The sequence below is a fragment of the Rutilus rutilus genome, assembly GCF_951802725.1.
Source record: "Rutilus rutilus genome assembly, chromosome: 8".
Classification (NCBI taxonomy): Eukaryota; Metazoa; Chordata; class Actinopteri; order Cypriniformes; family Leuciscidae; genus Rutilus; species Rutilus rutilus.
The window spans coordinates 33,399,708-33,416,717 of NC_140222.1; the positions used below are offsets into that span (position 1 = coordinate 33,399,708).

A 17,010-nucleotide genomic window follows, 5' to 3' on the forward strand; every position below is an offset into this window, starting at 1 on the left:
TTGTTATTTACTTGTTTTTGCCTCAACAAGTTGGTGTCGGAAGTGGGATCCATGAGGTTTCTTCTGGCCCTGAGAAAGCGTATTGACGGACTGATCACCCTAAAGCACAAAAGGCTTTAGTCTTACCTCGCCGAATTGAGAGAGAAGAGCCAAAACTGCTATCAGGGCCAGGAGGAACCCACTGGATTCAGAAAGAACTCGGAGGCAGTAAAAGCATCTCGGGTAAGAGACAGTTAAATTATTTTTGATAATTGTGAGTGAACGTGAACCATGTTGGCTGAGTTTTGCTTTTTGGTACGAGCGAAAGGTGAGTTAATCACAAATTTTATGGGGAGAAATCGATCTGACAAAGCAGACCAGTTTCTGCCTCACTTAGCTCGTTAGTGGACAGGGGATCCACTGGTGATTCAGAGAAATCACAGCTGCTGAGATGATTACGTTCTACTCGAAATTTATGTAAACCTTAGAGAAAGTTACAGGATTAAGAAGTTTCTGGGTGATTGTGCTCTACTCGAAGTTTTACCACATTGAATTGAGTCAAGCGAATAAGCGCACGTGGGGGAACTTTGAGTGGAACGTAATTACAAGACCAGGTTGAATTAATCAAGTAAAAAAGAAGTTTCTGGGTGATTGTGCTCTACTCGAAGTTTTACCACATTGAATTGAGTCAAGCGAATAAGCGCACGTGGGGGAACTTTGAGTGGAACGTAATTACAAGACCAGGTTGAATTAATCAAGTAAAAAGAATTGAGCGAGCGAATAAGCGCACGTGAGAAAACTTTGAGTGGAACGTAAACAAGCAGAGGTCCGTCCGATCTCGGAGTAAAAGATCGGGTCTGTCGAAGACGTTTGACAGATTCTGTAAGACACGTGTCGAATTGTGAAATCCAGAAAAGAGGAACTCAGCCAAAATGGGGTCATCTAACAGTAAAGTAGATCATTTTTATACACCAATTTTCTGTTAAAAGAGAAATAATTATGGTGGTAAATGTAAATGTATTTCCCCGAGGCGGGAACCTTGAGTAAGATAAGACTCAATGTTGTAAAAGAATCAATAGAAAAGAACGAGGGAAAACAGAATGGTTGTTGTGTGTGTGTTAAACGTGTGTAAAGGATCTTTATGTGTGGCTGATGAAACTTTGAGCAAAGCAATGACTGATAATTTGAGCAGTGTTGTGAATGATGAGCATATGAGATTGTACAAAGTAGTCTACAGGGTTTTCTGAAATGCTAACTTATCCGTTACTAGTCAGAAAGGGTTGTTGAAGTTTGTTCATGAGTGTAAAACTGTGAACGGACAGTGAATTGTTGGATGGGAAAGAAGCAGATAAAAGAGAACAGAGCAGATGCAGAAGGAACTGACATGTAGGGAACGATAGAGTTCATGGAACTATTAAGTCAAATTAAGTTGAAATGGTACGAAAGGTGAGTTTTAGATGGAAATGGGGCGTTGAGTATGATTAACAGGGATTGATATGTTTATAAGGATAAGGAATGTTTCACTAAGTAAAACGATTGTCTTTTGAACCTAAAGGGTCCAGCTATGCTGGGAGTACAGCAACAGCGCTTGCTTGTTCAAACCAGCTTCTGAATGTTAAATGTATACTTGTTTTGTATGTGTTGTTGATGATAATATCAAATTAGAAAATGTCCAGAGATTGGATATTTTGTTGATATTAAGCCATTTAAGGAAATATATTGTTTTATAAAGGAAATTATGGGTTGGAGATAATTTCCCCAGAAACGTGTGACTAAAGTTAATCAGAAACTTTGTGAAACCCGTTTAGAATATTTAGATTTTCCGTGTCGCTTATGAAAATTAATGTTCTGCCAATAATGACGATGTGAATGCTTTATTGTATTAATATTATGGAAACAAGGGTATTGAAGAATAGATTGCCATATTTTTGTAACAAGAGTTGAAGGTGCAAGCATCTAGGATAGCTGTGTGTAATTTAGAGACTGAGAACAAGATTTAGGGAATCTTGTGGTTTCTGTGAAACAGTAGAGATAAGTGGGACTGAATAATTATAATACAATTTTGTGATTTAAGTTGAATCTGCAAACTAACCATTTGATAGAAGAATAAGCTTTTAAAAACCAGTGTTGATGAAATTAATGACACGTTAAAGTTTTAATACTGTATGAAGAGTAACTGAACAGTCCTGATAAATAGTGAGATAAAAGAGAGCAAATGCTATAAGCAGTTCTGCTCATGCTCTGAAGAGATTTGCAGATGATGTTTTGTAAAAGTTTGATTGTGATTGGAAAGATAAACAATAACTTAATTGGCTCCAAACAAAGAAAGTGCCAAAATAACACAAATTTAAAGAAAAGTCTGTGTTAATATGGGTTAGAAAGTAGATCAATGTTAATATGATGAAGATTATAATTTGGCTATTGTAATTGAATTTGCAACTGTAAAAGAAAAGACAGAGAACTGCTTATCAATGGCTCTGTTTGCATTTCCTGAATACAACACAATGTTTCAGAAGTGCAAAATAGGGTGAAGCTGTTAGAAAGATAAAAGGCAGAATAACAGAGAGTGTTTTATTGCAGTCAGCTGGGTCATTCAGTGACTGTATGCGCACTGTATGACTGTAAAAGTAAATGAGGGAGAAATAAAGTTGATAGTTGGAACTTTTGAAAGTTGTAAGAAGATTGAAAGATTTAAGTGTAAGGAATTCCTTTTGAAAGGAAAGAACTATAAAAAGTACCGGTTGACATAAAATTACAGATAAGACTAAATGAGTTGCAAAATATTTTAAAAGTACCGGTCACTAAAAGGATGATTGTGTTTTGAATGAAATGCTTTGATAAGGTTTTAGATGATATGGAGAGACAAATCTAATGAATAATTTATAATGATAATCAAAAAAAAATGTATCACAAGCAGGGAGCAGCCTCAAAAGTTGAATCATAGAAGCAGATTGATAAACTCCTAGAGAAAACATTGAAGTAAAATTGAAATGAAATTGTTATTAAGAACTAGAATAATTCGTATTATTTCTTTAAGATAAAATAAACAGAAGCAGTGTTACAGGATTAACAGTTGCTAAATGTAAAATGTGTAAAAGGCATTTGATTAAACAAAGGCTTGTTAATGTTGATTTTAAAAGATAAGATTGTGATTTGGCCAAAACAGGTTTGCTTATCTGAATCTGGCATGTGCTGTCACAGTTTCAGTGCAACAGAGACTCATTCTGAGTGGATATTATGTCTAAATTACAATACATGTAATTCATGGAAAAGATGCCTTAAGATGGGCTACAGTTGAAAAAGATGGTAGATAAAGTCTGAAGTTAAAAGTTTATGAGAATGCAGTGTACCAGTCCTGAATGCCTCAAGAGTCTCTCTCTCATTCAATATCAGCTGAAAGCTGTTGTCTGAGGCTGTGTAAAGCACAGTGTTTCAGTTGAAAAGATTCATAGATGTGGAAAAGCTAAAACAAATCAGATTTGACAAATTTAGAGGACAATTTGTAAATGTTTTAAAAGTAAAACTGAATGATTTTAAAGAAGTCTTTAAAATAATAATGCAGACCTTAAATGATAGAAGTGACATTTTTGACCGCTTCTTTGTCTGATTTTAGCCTCCACCATAAAACAGGGCCGATGGCTCCGGCTACAGAAGTAACAGTACACTGAATGTCAATATTAAATGTTCCAAGTGGATATGATGGTTCTTGATTACCTCGATTAAAAAAAAAAAAAAAAAAAAAAAAAAAAATTTTTCATTACCACAAACTATGATAATTTTGCTCAAGTGAAGTAGAGCCATAACTCAGTGTGCAGGAGGCGTAGATCCCAAAGACGGGTAAGATTCTCTGATGGCCATAGATGGGAACAACCTAAGGCAGGGATTATTGCCGCCACTGGGGCACCTGCCCACCAGGTTCGGGAGGTGTTATCTACAAGAAGGGAGTGGTTGTGATGCTACTTGGGGCCAAGAGCATCAAAGAGGGGTCTGTTCCCTACAACTTCCACTCCAATATATATATATCAAAATGTTCCTTCACTTAAAAGAGCTTAATTATCATATAGAGACAATTACATCCAATCTCAGTAATATGTAAATAGAATCACAGAGCACAACCAACAACCATCTTGATTACGGGGACTTCGAATAGCTTGTCACCTTAAACATTTGACCGTTCTGTTTTAACAGAAGATCAAAGATGTGACATAAGGAACATGATGTTGGTTGCCTTATGGGCAAAGAAAAATGTTTGATATTGAACTAGTTTTTAACTCCTGAAGGTCATTAGACATGGTGGTGGCTAAAGATGAGAACAGCTTGTGATGAGTCAAGAGAAATTTCTGAAAAACGAAGGTTAGGTGAATTGAGTATTTAAACTAAAAATAACCTTAGAAAAAAGATCATAGCATAATGTATTTTAGATTATTGTAACGGTTCTAATTTGAGTCAAACATTTGTATTTTGACATTTGTGAACTATTAAGGATTGACTATGATTATTTTAGTTACAGTCCTAGGAGGCTGTTGAAAAGATTATTTGCTTATAATGAGAGAGAAAGAGACTGCTTGAGTGGAGGAAGAGGATGGTACTCTGTCTGTCTTTCTGTTATCAGTCAGCCAAAGAAAGCTGGAGCAAAATAAGATAATGAACCAAAACAATCCAGCTGACTTTTCTAAAATCAGATGGATAATGAACAGACATGCTTTGAAACTGGTTAAGAGGCCATAAAAACATTAGATAAAAGATACAGGAAAATGTAAGGTTAAAATGTCATTTAAAATTTGAATCCTTTTAGATAAAAGATATTAATAAGAAATATGAGCGGTTCATAGTCAGGGAAGAGTGTGAGTGTGAATTCATGTTTTGTAAAGTATGTGTTAGTTTAGGACAACTGTTCTGTCTGAATAGTGTGTATAAATTTGTCATTAACCTCTGGAAAGAGTGTTTTAGCATTATAGATGGGTTAAGGCGAATGACAAATTTGAAATTTTGAAATTGAAATTTCACAAAGCTGAGGATTGTGAGTCAATCTGATGAGAAGGCAACACAGAACAGGATGAGCTTTAAGTTGATTGATCATCGAGCTCTGTCTATTAATTATTATTTTGGTCATTCATGATGTGCAGTAGATTTGAATTACTTTCTGGACAGGTTTAAGTATTGATAAATTAGAATTGTGAAGTCGTAGATAGCCGTCAGTCATGTGTTGAGAAAAAGTTATAAATTTGACAGCAACAAACACGTACAGTAGGCTAAGTAAATATCAGATTATCCAGAGAGCCCTTAACAGTTATGTATTGTAAAAAGGGGAAGATTGTTATTCGACTGACGTTGACGAAGTGTAGTGACGTTGACAAAGTGTACACGACCTGACCTGACCAATTGATGACCTGGAGAATGTTCGTAGATGACAGCTGATTAAGAGACCAAACAATAGGGTTTAGGGGCCATTGCCTTAAAAAAACAATTTGATAAGAAGATGAAATTGTGGTTAAGTAATATTTTTATTTCAGAGGCAGAGAAAGATGTCTAAAAGAAATTTGGCTTAAGGACAACGTTTGGGTTAGCAAACTTTATCCAAACAAATGTCACCAAATAAATATTAACAAATATTGCAGTTTTCTATAGCTCAAACAGTAGAGCGTTAGCGCCTGTAACGCCAAAGTCATGGGTTCAATTTCCGAGGGAAAGCAAGAATTGATAAGAATGTAAATGTGTACCTTGAAATGTAAGTCGCTTTGGATAAAAGCGTCTGATAAAAGTAAGAGAATTTTATAATGTTAGATTTATGCACGAGATGGGTGTTGGGCATCAAGAGGAGGATGAAAATGCTCATGGCGGGAACAAGAGAACGCACAGTAAAACAAGTGGTCAGATGAGTCTTTGAACTTTTTAGTATGGATAATTTGTATTCAGGCCACAAACAAAGACATTTCGGCCTCACAGGTGGGAAAACAGTAAATCCAGGGGGGAAGGGCTAAACCCATTGTCTTCACAGCAGGCTGAGAGGTTATCTAGCTTTGACCTCATCGGTATATGAGGACAGTAAAAGTCCAGGAGGGGTTTATTTGAAGAACTTTATTTGTATTAACCAGCTAGATCTGGTTTACTAAGGGGTTCACATTTGCTGAAAGCCATCGCACAGGTGGGAAGATAAATGTTGGGAGGACATTGGGTTTAATTGTGTGTATTGTTTGTATTTTAAGTGTGCTAATAACAAGAATTGTTTTGACAGGAAACGCCGGAGCAGATGTGGCAGCACAGCAGACAAAAGAGAACTATGTGACAATAACCTCAACATTTGTTTTTCTTTACAGAAGATGCAGACTTTTGCGCATGGCATGAGCAAAGTGAAGAAACAGTGCCTAACCCTGTGTAATGCCTAACTTAAAATTTTCATTTTGCAGGATGTCAGGATGGATTGAACCAAACAGAACTGATTCTGTATTGTTTTGTTAACATGAACAACATGGGTTGAATGTTTTTTTCAGGGGAACAAGGACCCTGAGTGCTATTCAATGAGCAAAAATTATCTGGTGACAATAGTGTTTCAGGCTGTTGAATCCACAGGTCACACCAAAGGGACGACAAGACAAGCGGTCACTAACAAAATCACTTAAGGCCTCCATTCGCAGGTGACAGTAGACAGTAAATGACTCAAGGATATGCGCTAGAACATACCTCTCCTGCCAACGTTGGAAAAAGACCATTTCAACAGCACACAAAGTATCATATTGGTGAAGATGGAACGTCCATGAGGCAACGAGATGATCAACATATCTGGAGAAAATGTTGACCAATTAATGGTTGAAGAAAAGTTTTGCGATTTTATTTGATTGAATCAAATTAGGGCTTAGTATTGATATACATGAAGGGTATAACTGTTCTTGAATTAAGACTTGAATTAATTCTATTCTTAAAGATTTAATAGTATAATGGGTTTGATTAGAAAACAAGAGTGAATTTTTCTATGTTGTTTATCAGAGAATGATAAAGAGGAGGAAATGTTGTGGAAAAATTCATCTTTTCTTTAACTTTATTTTCAACGATTTAACAAACGAATGCCATGCGTTCTTTGGCTGTATTTTGAGTTTCTTTTATGATATTGATACAGCTGCAGGGTGTGTGTGTGTGAGATTTCAGAGGTAAGGAGATTCCCGTGCTGGGGAGGGGTCAAGGGGGGTCCCTTTTGTTCCTTGTGCTGTGAAGGGTTCAAGGGGGGGGGTCCCTTTTGTTATTTTGTTTAGTGGGGGCTGTAGGAGATAGCTTTTGAATAGAACACTATAAAGCAGCTGGTCAACCTCTGCTCTGAGTCTCACTCCACCTGCAGCTGGACTGTGGATGGACTGGGAACATTCTTGCAAGAATAAATATCTTTTAAGGACAATTTGAATTCTGATGTCTCTTATGCCTGATGCTATTTTGTTATTTACTTGTTTTTGCCTCAACATAGCCAAAAAGGAATGTAATATATTTCTAAATCATTTTTATTTTAGTAAAAAATGTGACAATTAGCACCAGTCTCCAGACTCTGATATTACAATGTAAAAATATTTATTCTTGACATTAAGTATATGAAGCACATGATATTTTAAGAACATGTTATATAATCTAACACAGATGATGTCGCTTGCTGAATATCTGAAAGAGCAACAAAGAAAACAATATTAACATTCAGCTTTTTATTAATATTAACATTAATCCAAACAAAAGGCTCTTTGTTTGAATTACAGCTCAGCAAGAATTTTATTGAAACTAACAGTAATGAATTTTACTAAAATTATTAATGATGGTTTCACATATTTAACCTTATTGTGATGTTAGTGGTTTGGGTCATGAGGCTGATATATAACTCGTGTCTGAAGATCAGGATCATATTTTTCCAACCGTTCTGTTTTTCCAACAGCAAAAACTAAAAATGAGACAAGGCATTCAGATTTAAATTATTCTGTCTTAAATGGTAAAGATATATACTGTATATGAAGACACCTAAAAACCAAAATAGTAAAAAAAAAAAAAAAAAAAACGAAGTAATGAAAACCTTCACATGCCTGAGAAGAGCGTCATATTGATATTTTAAGACTACAGAATATTTAATTTGCTTATTATGTTTTTAATCAAAGAATTTCTTACCGATCAGCACAATGAGCAGAAGCCCGTTCATCAGTCCAGATATGATGATAATAATCTGCCATTGTGTCTGATTCTGATCAATAAACTCCAGCACTGTATGATTGTGACACTCAGTTAGTTGAGTTGATTCTGTAATGAAAGTGTTCAGAGTAATAACTGACTGACTTTAATATTTATATCATTTTCATCTCTGTGTGTGCAAAATTATGTTGTTCATGAGTGTGTAAAAATCCTGAAGTAGTACATAACCAATGTAATTATTCACACTGATCATCAATATGACTTGATCAATAGAGGAGTAAATGAACTCACCGGTGAAGTGCAGTCTGGTGCTGTTGCTGAGTTTTGGAGGTGTGTGTGTGTTCATACAGTAATAAACTCCTAATTCATCAGCGGTCACATTATTAATAACCAGACGATGTTTAAATTGCAGTGAATATTTCTTTCTGAATATTTTATTTGTGTAAAAAGGAGATGTTGATGTTGAGAATGACCAAAGAATCACTGTTGGAGGATCTGGTGTTTTCAGTAAAATCCAATAAACCTCATTTTCATCAAGATCACAGTTTATGGTCACATTTGATCCCAAATCAGTGAGTTGATCTGACACTGCAGCTCGGCAACAGATTAACACATCTATACGATATAAATAAATAAAAATAAACATGCATCAAATTCAAACCTTTTAGTTTAAGTTTAAGTTTGTAAAGTGCATGTAAATATACTGATATGTAAAACTCACAGAGCTGAAGCTGAATGATCTTCATGTTGTTCTTGTCGAGATTAAAACACTTCAGAATGATTCTGTTTCTCTCCACACAACATATAGATGAATCTACTGCAGCTCTGAAGAAAACACAGGAAGACAAAAACCTTCCACATCAAGCAGAGGAAGTCTAAAACTCTGACCACAACATCTACTGCCCTTATTACCATCACCACTTTATTAATAAAAAAACATTTAGTGCTTTTATAACCACTGTTTTCATGAGGTATTTGAGCTTGATTGATCTTGAACACATTAACTTTACGTGTGTTTCATTAAAGGTGTATTCATTAGTTTGATTCTAATTTAAATCAAAATAAATTGTGAAGAGTCATCTGACATAAGATGAAGACTGTAAACGTAGTTTTCTATAAAAAGTGTTTAAATTACATATGATGCGGCTCACCCTCTCAATATATTTTGCCATGTTGAAATGATGTGAACCGCTGTGTTTTATTATTCATCGGAGAGATCCTCACGCTCATAAAGTGCTCAATTGATGACATATTTTTGTAGGCCAACCCAGAAGTTCGCATCACCCTGGTTATGAAGTCTGGCTGCAGAGAAACATTCACTAAAACACCTGATTCTAGATCTGTGGCTGCAAATAAACATCTTCAAGGAGTGACTCAGGAGGCCTGTCTCATAAAGTCTGTTGAACAAACTCACAGTTATAGAGTTGCTTTCCAAACGCTACGTGTCTTAGATCAGTTTCAGTCTCATAATGCTCACTATCTATAATGTTCTCTGTCAACTCTGGTTTGTTTTGAGTTATGAAATCAGGAGATTGTGACGTTTGCAGCGAACAACCAAACACATGAAACCAAGAGAGTAACAGCTGCCATCCAGTGGTGAGAGCAGAGATCTCCAGTGTGTGGATCGAGTGGAGAGTTACAGTGTTCAGCCTCTAGAGGGCAGTAGAGAACTGAAATGTCTACTTTACAGCTGGCATTCATTAGAAATTAAACTATTTTAAAAATGCATCTTATTAATCTTATTATGAACAATTCTTTCATCCATGTGTTTTATTTTTTGACATTTGACATTTTGCACCTCGTCATTTTTAACCTGTTAAAATGTAGAATAGGCTTATATGCAGATATGCAGATAGTAGATATGATGACATCATATAAGCTTCTGTAAATAAATACAATTTAAATTACCATATTTTCATTTAATATACATGTGTAAGTTCATCCATGTGCATTTAAATATAAATGTATTATTAATTTAATGAATATAACTCTTAATGTTTGAAAGTGCTGAACAGAGTGATAAATGTTTAATATGAGAATAAATGTAATTTGGTTATATTATATGTGTATTTTATCTTATTTAACCATAATCATGATAATTTGTAATGTAACTGCTGCGTCTTCCGCACGTAAACCACACATGAGACTAATTAAACTCAATAATAATGCTGGGGCCTCAACTCCTTTTTACAGCATTTCATTTAGTCAATCCCCTTGCAGTCCTGTGCAGAAGGGCTTTGCTCACTGACAGCTATTTCACTCTCTACTTCATGTAAAGTGAATTATCGATGCTTCCTTATTTCATATGATGTTCGCAATGCCAATCGGACTGAACATGTACCGACCGAGGACCAAGGCGGGGCCGTTGGAGTCGAAGGGGTGGAGAGACTGAGCGCAGTGGATGGCTCATAAGTTCGTATAACGCAGGCAGGGTAACGGCTGACCAAGGTGGAGCCGGATGGACGAGGGAGCCTGGTGGAGCAGCAAGGTCGAGGGTCTCTGATGGAGCCGACAGGTCGATGGGCCGAGGTGGAGTGATGGGACCAGCTGCCGGTGCTTCGGCTCTGGGCTGATGGTTGGCACTGTAATCCTAACAGGCTCCTCTGTCGCGGGCGGAAGCTTCCCATCCGTGGTGGGCTCTGGCGTCGTGTCCGTGGTGCGGGGTGATGGCTGGCTGGGCTCTGGGTTGGGCTGAGTGACAGGTGTGAGGTGGTAATGGATGATGGTGATTGGCTTTGGCTTTGGCTCCATACCAGCATGATGAATCTGATCTTCAAGCAAAAAGAACAGGATTAAATATTTGAATGCTACTGTTGGATGCTTTATAGATGAAATTAACTAATTTAATAATTTAACTAATGAAATAATAGATGATCTTCACAACGGATCTGAATCAACACTGAACTGACTTCAGCTGAACAACAGCCGAAATGCATCATTTTCCTGTTACCACTGTACAGCTGCTTTGAGCAATATAAATAATGGTGACTTGACTTGGTCACCTTCAGGACCACATTACCCAGATTCCTTCCTGGTCCACCACCTGCGCGCATCTTCAATCACCACCAGCTGTCTTCAATCACCTCAGCACCAGATATATGTTCTTGTGTTTCATTCTCTGTTTGTCGGGGTGTTGTTGATGTATCGTTTTTGTTTTCCTGCCAGTCACTATCTGGTAGGGATGGGGAAATGAAGCCTCATGAATCACTGAGGCTTTCCCCTGACTGTTCCGGGAAAAGATTCAAAGCTTCGAGAGTGTCGAGAACAGCGCCGAGAACAGCGCCATCTGGTGCTTATTTAAAATAAAGCAGCCAGAAGCCTGTGTTAGAAGCTCTGGCAGATGAAGCAACCACAACACACTCCATAGTTTCAATGTTATGTGTGTACAAATAAAAGCCTTACATGTTTGTGTTTGATTTGTTCATTAAATAAATTCATTTTCCCATTAAAGTGTGACAATAAAATATAATAGCTTATAAGCTTATATGATTCAATAAGATTTAATGTAGGCTTTCTCTCTCTCTCTCTCTCTCTCTCTCTCTCTCTCTCTCTCTCTCTACACACACACACACACACACACACACACACACACACACACACACACAATGAATAAGGACATTGTCTGATAGGATCATCTGTTATTAAATGTCAATATCAATAATTGTAAATATCAACCAGACTGAGGCAACAATGACTCGTTAAATACGATCTGAAGTTCGAGCCTTCTGACACCCAAAGCGAAACGCGCACATGACTGGACAGAAAGTGAGGCTTCGTTTGTCATCGATCACGTGACTCTAGTAAACCAATACACGCCTCGATACGGGGCTTCACTACAAATTGTGTCGCTTATGTGATACGCGCATCGAAGCTTCAGTGTCACATCACTATCTGGATTACATGTAGATTATTAAAGACTCCTTCTCCTCCTTCTTCTTCTCCTCCTCCTTCTCCTTCTAGTGATGGCAAAATGAGGCTTCCTGAACCACTGAGACCTAGTGATGGGCAGATCGAGGCTTCGTGAAACAATGAAACAGCTGAAGCAAATATTGCTGTCATATTGTGTCGAGACTTCGAAACCGACACCCGTCTCAACGGTGACACCTAGTGGTCACTTGCAGGTGTTGATCTGAAACAACCTTGACAACGAGCCATTAAAAAATGTGTTGTTTTTTTTATTATTGTATTTTTTTAATATGTGAAGCTTGTAACCTGTAGGCTCGTCACTGTGCATAATGTTATTTTGGTCATGAAAAATGAATATTAATAAAAGAAATCAAGCCACAATGTCTCACTTTTTTATAGATTTTTATTAAAAAATATAAATTTCTCTGCTGTGGAAGGACTTAGCCTACTTCTTTTTTTACAGATAATTTCTCCAGCCTTTGAAAAAATCCTCTCACAAGGGACACTTGTTGCTGACATGCAAAGATATTTTTTAGCTAGGACATACAAATGAGGAAAGAGTACTGCTCTTTCTTTCCAGTAAGTTAGTGGATCATGAGTTCTGGGCAAAAACGTATCGTTGAGGTATTTTTTCACTTCCACTATGGCATCAGCTGTAGCATTGTGTATCATCTGGGTTTCACGGATACGATTATCAAAAAGTTCCCATAAACTGTCCTGTGTTGATGTTGATGATGATGATGATGATGATGATGATGGGCCTGATGTTGACATTTGTGGCTCGGAATGAAAATGAAAACAGCAGTTAGTAACAAATACTAAACTGACTGCATATATGAAGTATAAATTACATGAATCGTATTATATTATATTATATTCACAGTGAAGCTGTTTTTAACATGATTGGCAGTTGTGATTGGGACGTTAGGTTGTAGGGCTTAGGTTGACACAGGCCTATGGACTTTCTAAAAAGTGTCCCAACAGTTTATAATTATATTTCAATTATAATTATATTTCAAACCATGCATACCTTGCTTAGATGGCCCAGCAGTGTCAGTAGCAGGCCTAGGTACTGGGGGAATGCTACCATCCTCTGCACCCTGCAAAATGGCAGGATGAGTGCTCCTCAAATGGCGCATCATGGATGATGTATTGTTGCAGTAGGCTAGCTGCCGATCACAATACATACATCTCACTTTATTTGGGGTTTCTAAACGGAAATGCTCCCACACCACAGATGTATGGCATCTCTTCTGTGGAGCCTCCATTTCATCTATCTATCAAAATCTATCTATCTATGTATCTATCTATATGAATCTATCTATGTATCTAGATATGTATCTAGATATAATCTATCTATGTATCTATATATGTATCTATCTACAATCTATCTATTTATCTATCTATAATCTATCTATGTATTCATGTATCTATAATCTATCTATATATGTAGGCTATATCTATTAATCTAGCTGTCTATATATATTTATAATTGTATCTATTAATGTGTCACTATATCTGTCTGTCTCTAGCCTATCAGTCAATGTGTTGTGTAAATTTAAATGTAAGCCTAAATAGCCTATAACTAATCAAATCGCTAATCGATATGTCACTATATCATCAAAAATCTGCTATCTCAAAATCAGACTCCTCTCACAAAAACCCACGAGGTCAATATGCGTTGATTTCACTTTTATACAGATGTGCGATTGTGTGGTCTGTTCCCGACCGTGTCAATCAAACGCTGATTCGGCGGATCACACCTGATGAAACACTTACGCCGCCTTCACACTGGCAGTTGAAATCAGCTCCGATACGGCTACGAAACGACCGGAAGTCATTCAGTTCCTATGGAGATTCGCAGACCGCATGCGAATGGGTCCGAACCAGTGCGGTGCGAAAAAAAATCGTGTCCGTTGGTCATCCGGATGCGTTAAAAAAAATGAACTCTTGTGAAAGGCTACGGACGGTTCCTATCCGACAATTCCAGCGGAAGTTAGCGTTGCTATGGTACTGATAAACAAACCTGAATTCGTAACTTTTAATAAAATAAATAATGATTTTATAACGATAAGTTGTCATGTCATGTCATTTTTTTTTTTTTTTTTTTTCATGATTTTCTAACGTTATTAGGGCAGTTAATACAATTAAAAGCCCTATATACCACTATATCACATTTAGCCGACCTGACATGTCAACGTCCTGGGGAACTTTCCTCCACGCAGCAGCAGTCTCTAACCCCCTCAACAGAGAGATCATACAGAATTGTACATTCTGACACTGACAAAATCAACCGTTAATCTCTCCGCCATTGTTGTTCTACTCGCTTCCGACGCTTTTCAACGGTGTAGTACGACGTCCGCTGGGGGCGTATTGCGTATTACGGAGTTAATTTCAGCTGCCAGTGTGAAGGCGGCGTTAGTGAAACACTTCGAGGCTTCGTTTGGCCATAGTCACGTGACATGGGTGTTTTGAATCACGCTTCGGATCAGTGTTTCGAAACATCTGCAGTTCAGGATCTCGCAAAGCTTCGGAACGACTGTTTCGCATCAGCCATCCCTACTGAGACCTTGCAGCCCATTGCTTCACCCAAAGGTTCATTACTCGAAGCTTCATTCAGCATTGCTCACTAGTGACACCTAACTACTGTGCAAAGAAATAGCAGACAAATTAATTCATTTTGAACCAATGACCTGAGCAGACATTTGTCCATTGCCTGGGTATAAAATAAAATATGTATCTTTCTGAATTTACTTGTGCAGAGACAACTGTCTGTCACACACACAATTAATGAATTATTCATAAATTGTTTGGATAGTGACAGTATGAACAGCAAAAGTGACACTGTGTTGAGTGCAGTGCTTATGGTGGAGGGAGTGTAATAAAGTAAACTGAATAGTCTGGGGAAATTGTTAAGAATTATTTCTGGGGGGGGTTTGTGCAGTGAACTGTTACTAGTTTTAGTGCAGTGTTGTTCTTATGGGACTGGGGACTTTTTTCAAGTGTGTTGGGGTTTAGACGATTCCTCTTCTTGGACAAAACCTCTCCAGCCACAGAGGATGCAGGGGAACATAAAAATGCCAGTGCCAGCTGGTGTAAATGAGGACACTGATGCCACTGTTGAGCCCAGACAGGGGAGGATTTCCTCTTTCTTGCTGGCTCCATTACCAGGAAAAAGGAAGAGGTCACAAAAAGCAAACAAATCAAAAAGGGCAATCCAAATCAAAAAGCAGTCCAGTCCAGATCCAAAAATCCAAAGCAATCCAAATAATCTTATCTAATTAATATAGCAAGACTATAATAGCTAGGCCTATAATTAATAATAACAATATACTATAACTATTCTAACCTGAACCTCGGTTCAAATGTCACATCACTACCTCCTTCTCCTTCTCCTGTCTACATCTCTTGATTTCCATCTATTTAAGGTTAGTTATTTTGTCACTTATTGGGAGCAGTATGCTAGCTGGAGCCGTTTACCTCCAGTCTTTGTGCTAAGCTAGGCTAGCGGTGGGTGCGTCAGACAGAGTTATGGCACGCACGGAGATGAAAAGGGTATGTATGGACTTATCTAACTCTGGGGGATACGGTGAATAAGCTAAAGTCCCAAAAAGTCGGTGTGTTCCTTTTAAAGTCTACTTCAGCATTCTCAGATGACAAAAGTCAACTTCTGACTCAGGAGTCTTGAATATGTTGAAGTAAATTTGAGATTAATAAATACACCGGCTGCGCATGTCTGATTATTTCACCTAGTTACTGTTGACGTCACTTACTGTACATCTGATGACATCTACAGAACACATCCGTGCCGAAACGTTTACAATACTTTCTCTTTAAAAAAAGCAGTATTTCTCCCTAATTCCATATTAATGTGTTATATATTAATAATATAAGGCATCATGAAGAACAGGTAGCCTATGTTAAATGATTTCTGAATGAAAGTCTTCAGACAAACACGTGGGCCTGAAGGCCTGCTGTTGTTTCCGTGCTCATTTTTGCATTTGGCCTGGTTTGTTTATTTTACTTTATTTAAACCTAACAGGGATTTTTTTTTAATGTTATTAAAGGAGAACTCCGGTCAATTTTAACATTGAGCTCATTTTTTTGTACATTTGGAGTGCTGTCAATACAGAGAACAACGACAAAAATCGGTGTTGCCTACACCGAGTTATTCTATTTTTAAAATTTGCACCCTATTGACTTCAATGGGGCAAGTAGTAAGCCTGCTTTTTAGCCTCTTAACATCCTTTAAGTGTCATTACAAGTGCACAGAAAATGTGAGTGATTCCTTCCGAGTGAACACGAGTGGATCTGACTGCAGTAGATGTTAGAGATATTAATAAAAATGAAGTTAATTCAGCCAGCGCTCATACCTTTGTTTACATCCTGTTTTCGGTGGAAGGCCATAGTAATCGATTGTCGAGTTCACGCGCATAGGTTTAGTACCTATGATCACGCGCGTGAACTCGACAATCTCACAAACTCACATTTTCTGTGCACTTGTAATGACACTTAAAGGATGTTAAGAGGCTAAAAAGCAGGCTTACTACTTGCCCCATTGAAGTCAATAGGGTGCAAATTTTAAAAATAGAATAACTCGGTGTAGGCAACACCGATTTTTGTCGTTGTTCTCTGTATTGACAGCACTCCAAATGTACAAAAAAATGAGCTCAATGTTAAAATTGACCGGAGTTCTCCTTTAATAGATTGAAGGTGCATTCAGTAGTTCTTTAGTTAGCGTCGCTTTTCTTTAAGTACCATTACAACAATTGTGTTTGATGCTGCACTGCATGATATATGTGTGAATCAGCATTATTGAGTTTTATGTAAATTATACTGATAGTGAGTTTTAGAGCGATTTAAACAATACTTAACTACCTAATCTTAAAGGGAGAGTTTACCCAAAAATGAAAATTAGCCCATGATTTACTTCCCCTCAAGCCATCCTATAGGTGTATAATGACATTCTTC

The 17,010-nt window shown here is 37.3% G+C and overlaps 1 long non-coding RNA gene across 1 annotated transcript in view; it reads right to left on the minus strand.

The window, feature by feature from the left end:
• Positions 1-9,824: 9,824 nt before the first annotated feature.
• LOC311295528 overlaps positions 9,825-17,010 on the minus strand; it is a 108,799-nt gene continuing 101,613 nt past the window's right edge. The window contains exon 5 of the long non-coding RNA XR_014628343.1: positions 9,825-9,887. This is a non-coding gene — a long non-coding RNA (uncharacterized lncRNA). The remainder of the gene's footprint in view (positions 9,888-17,010) is intronic.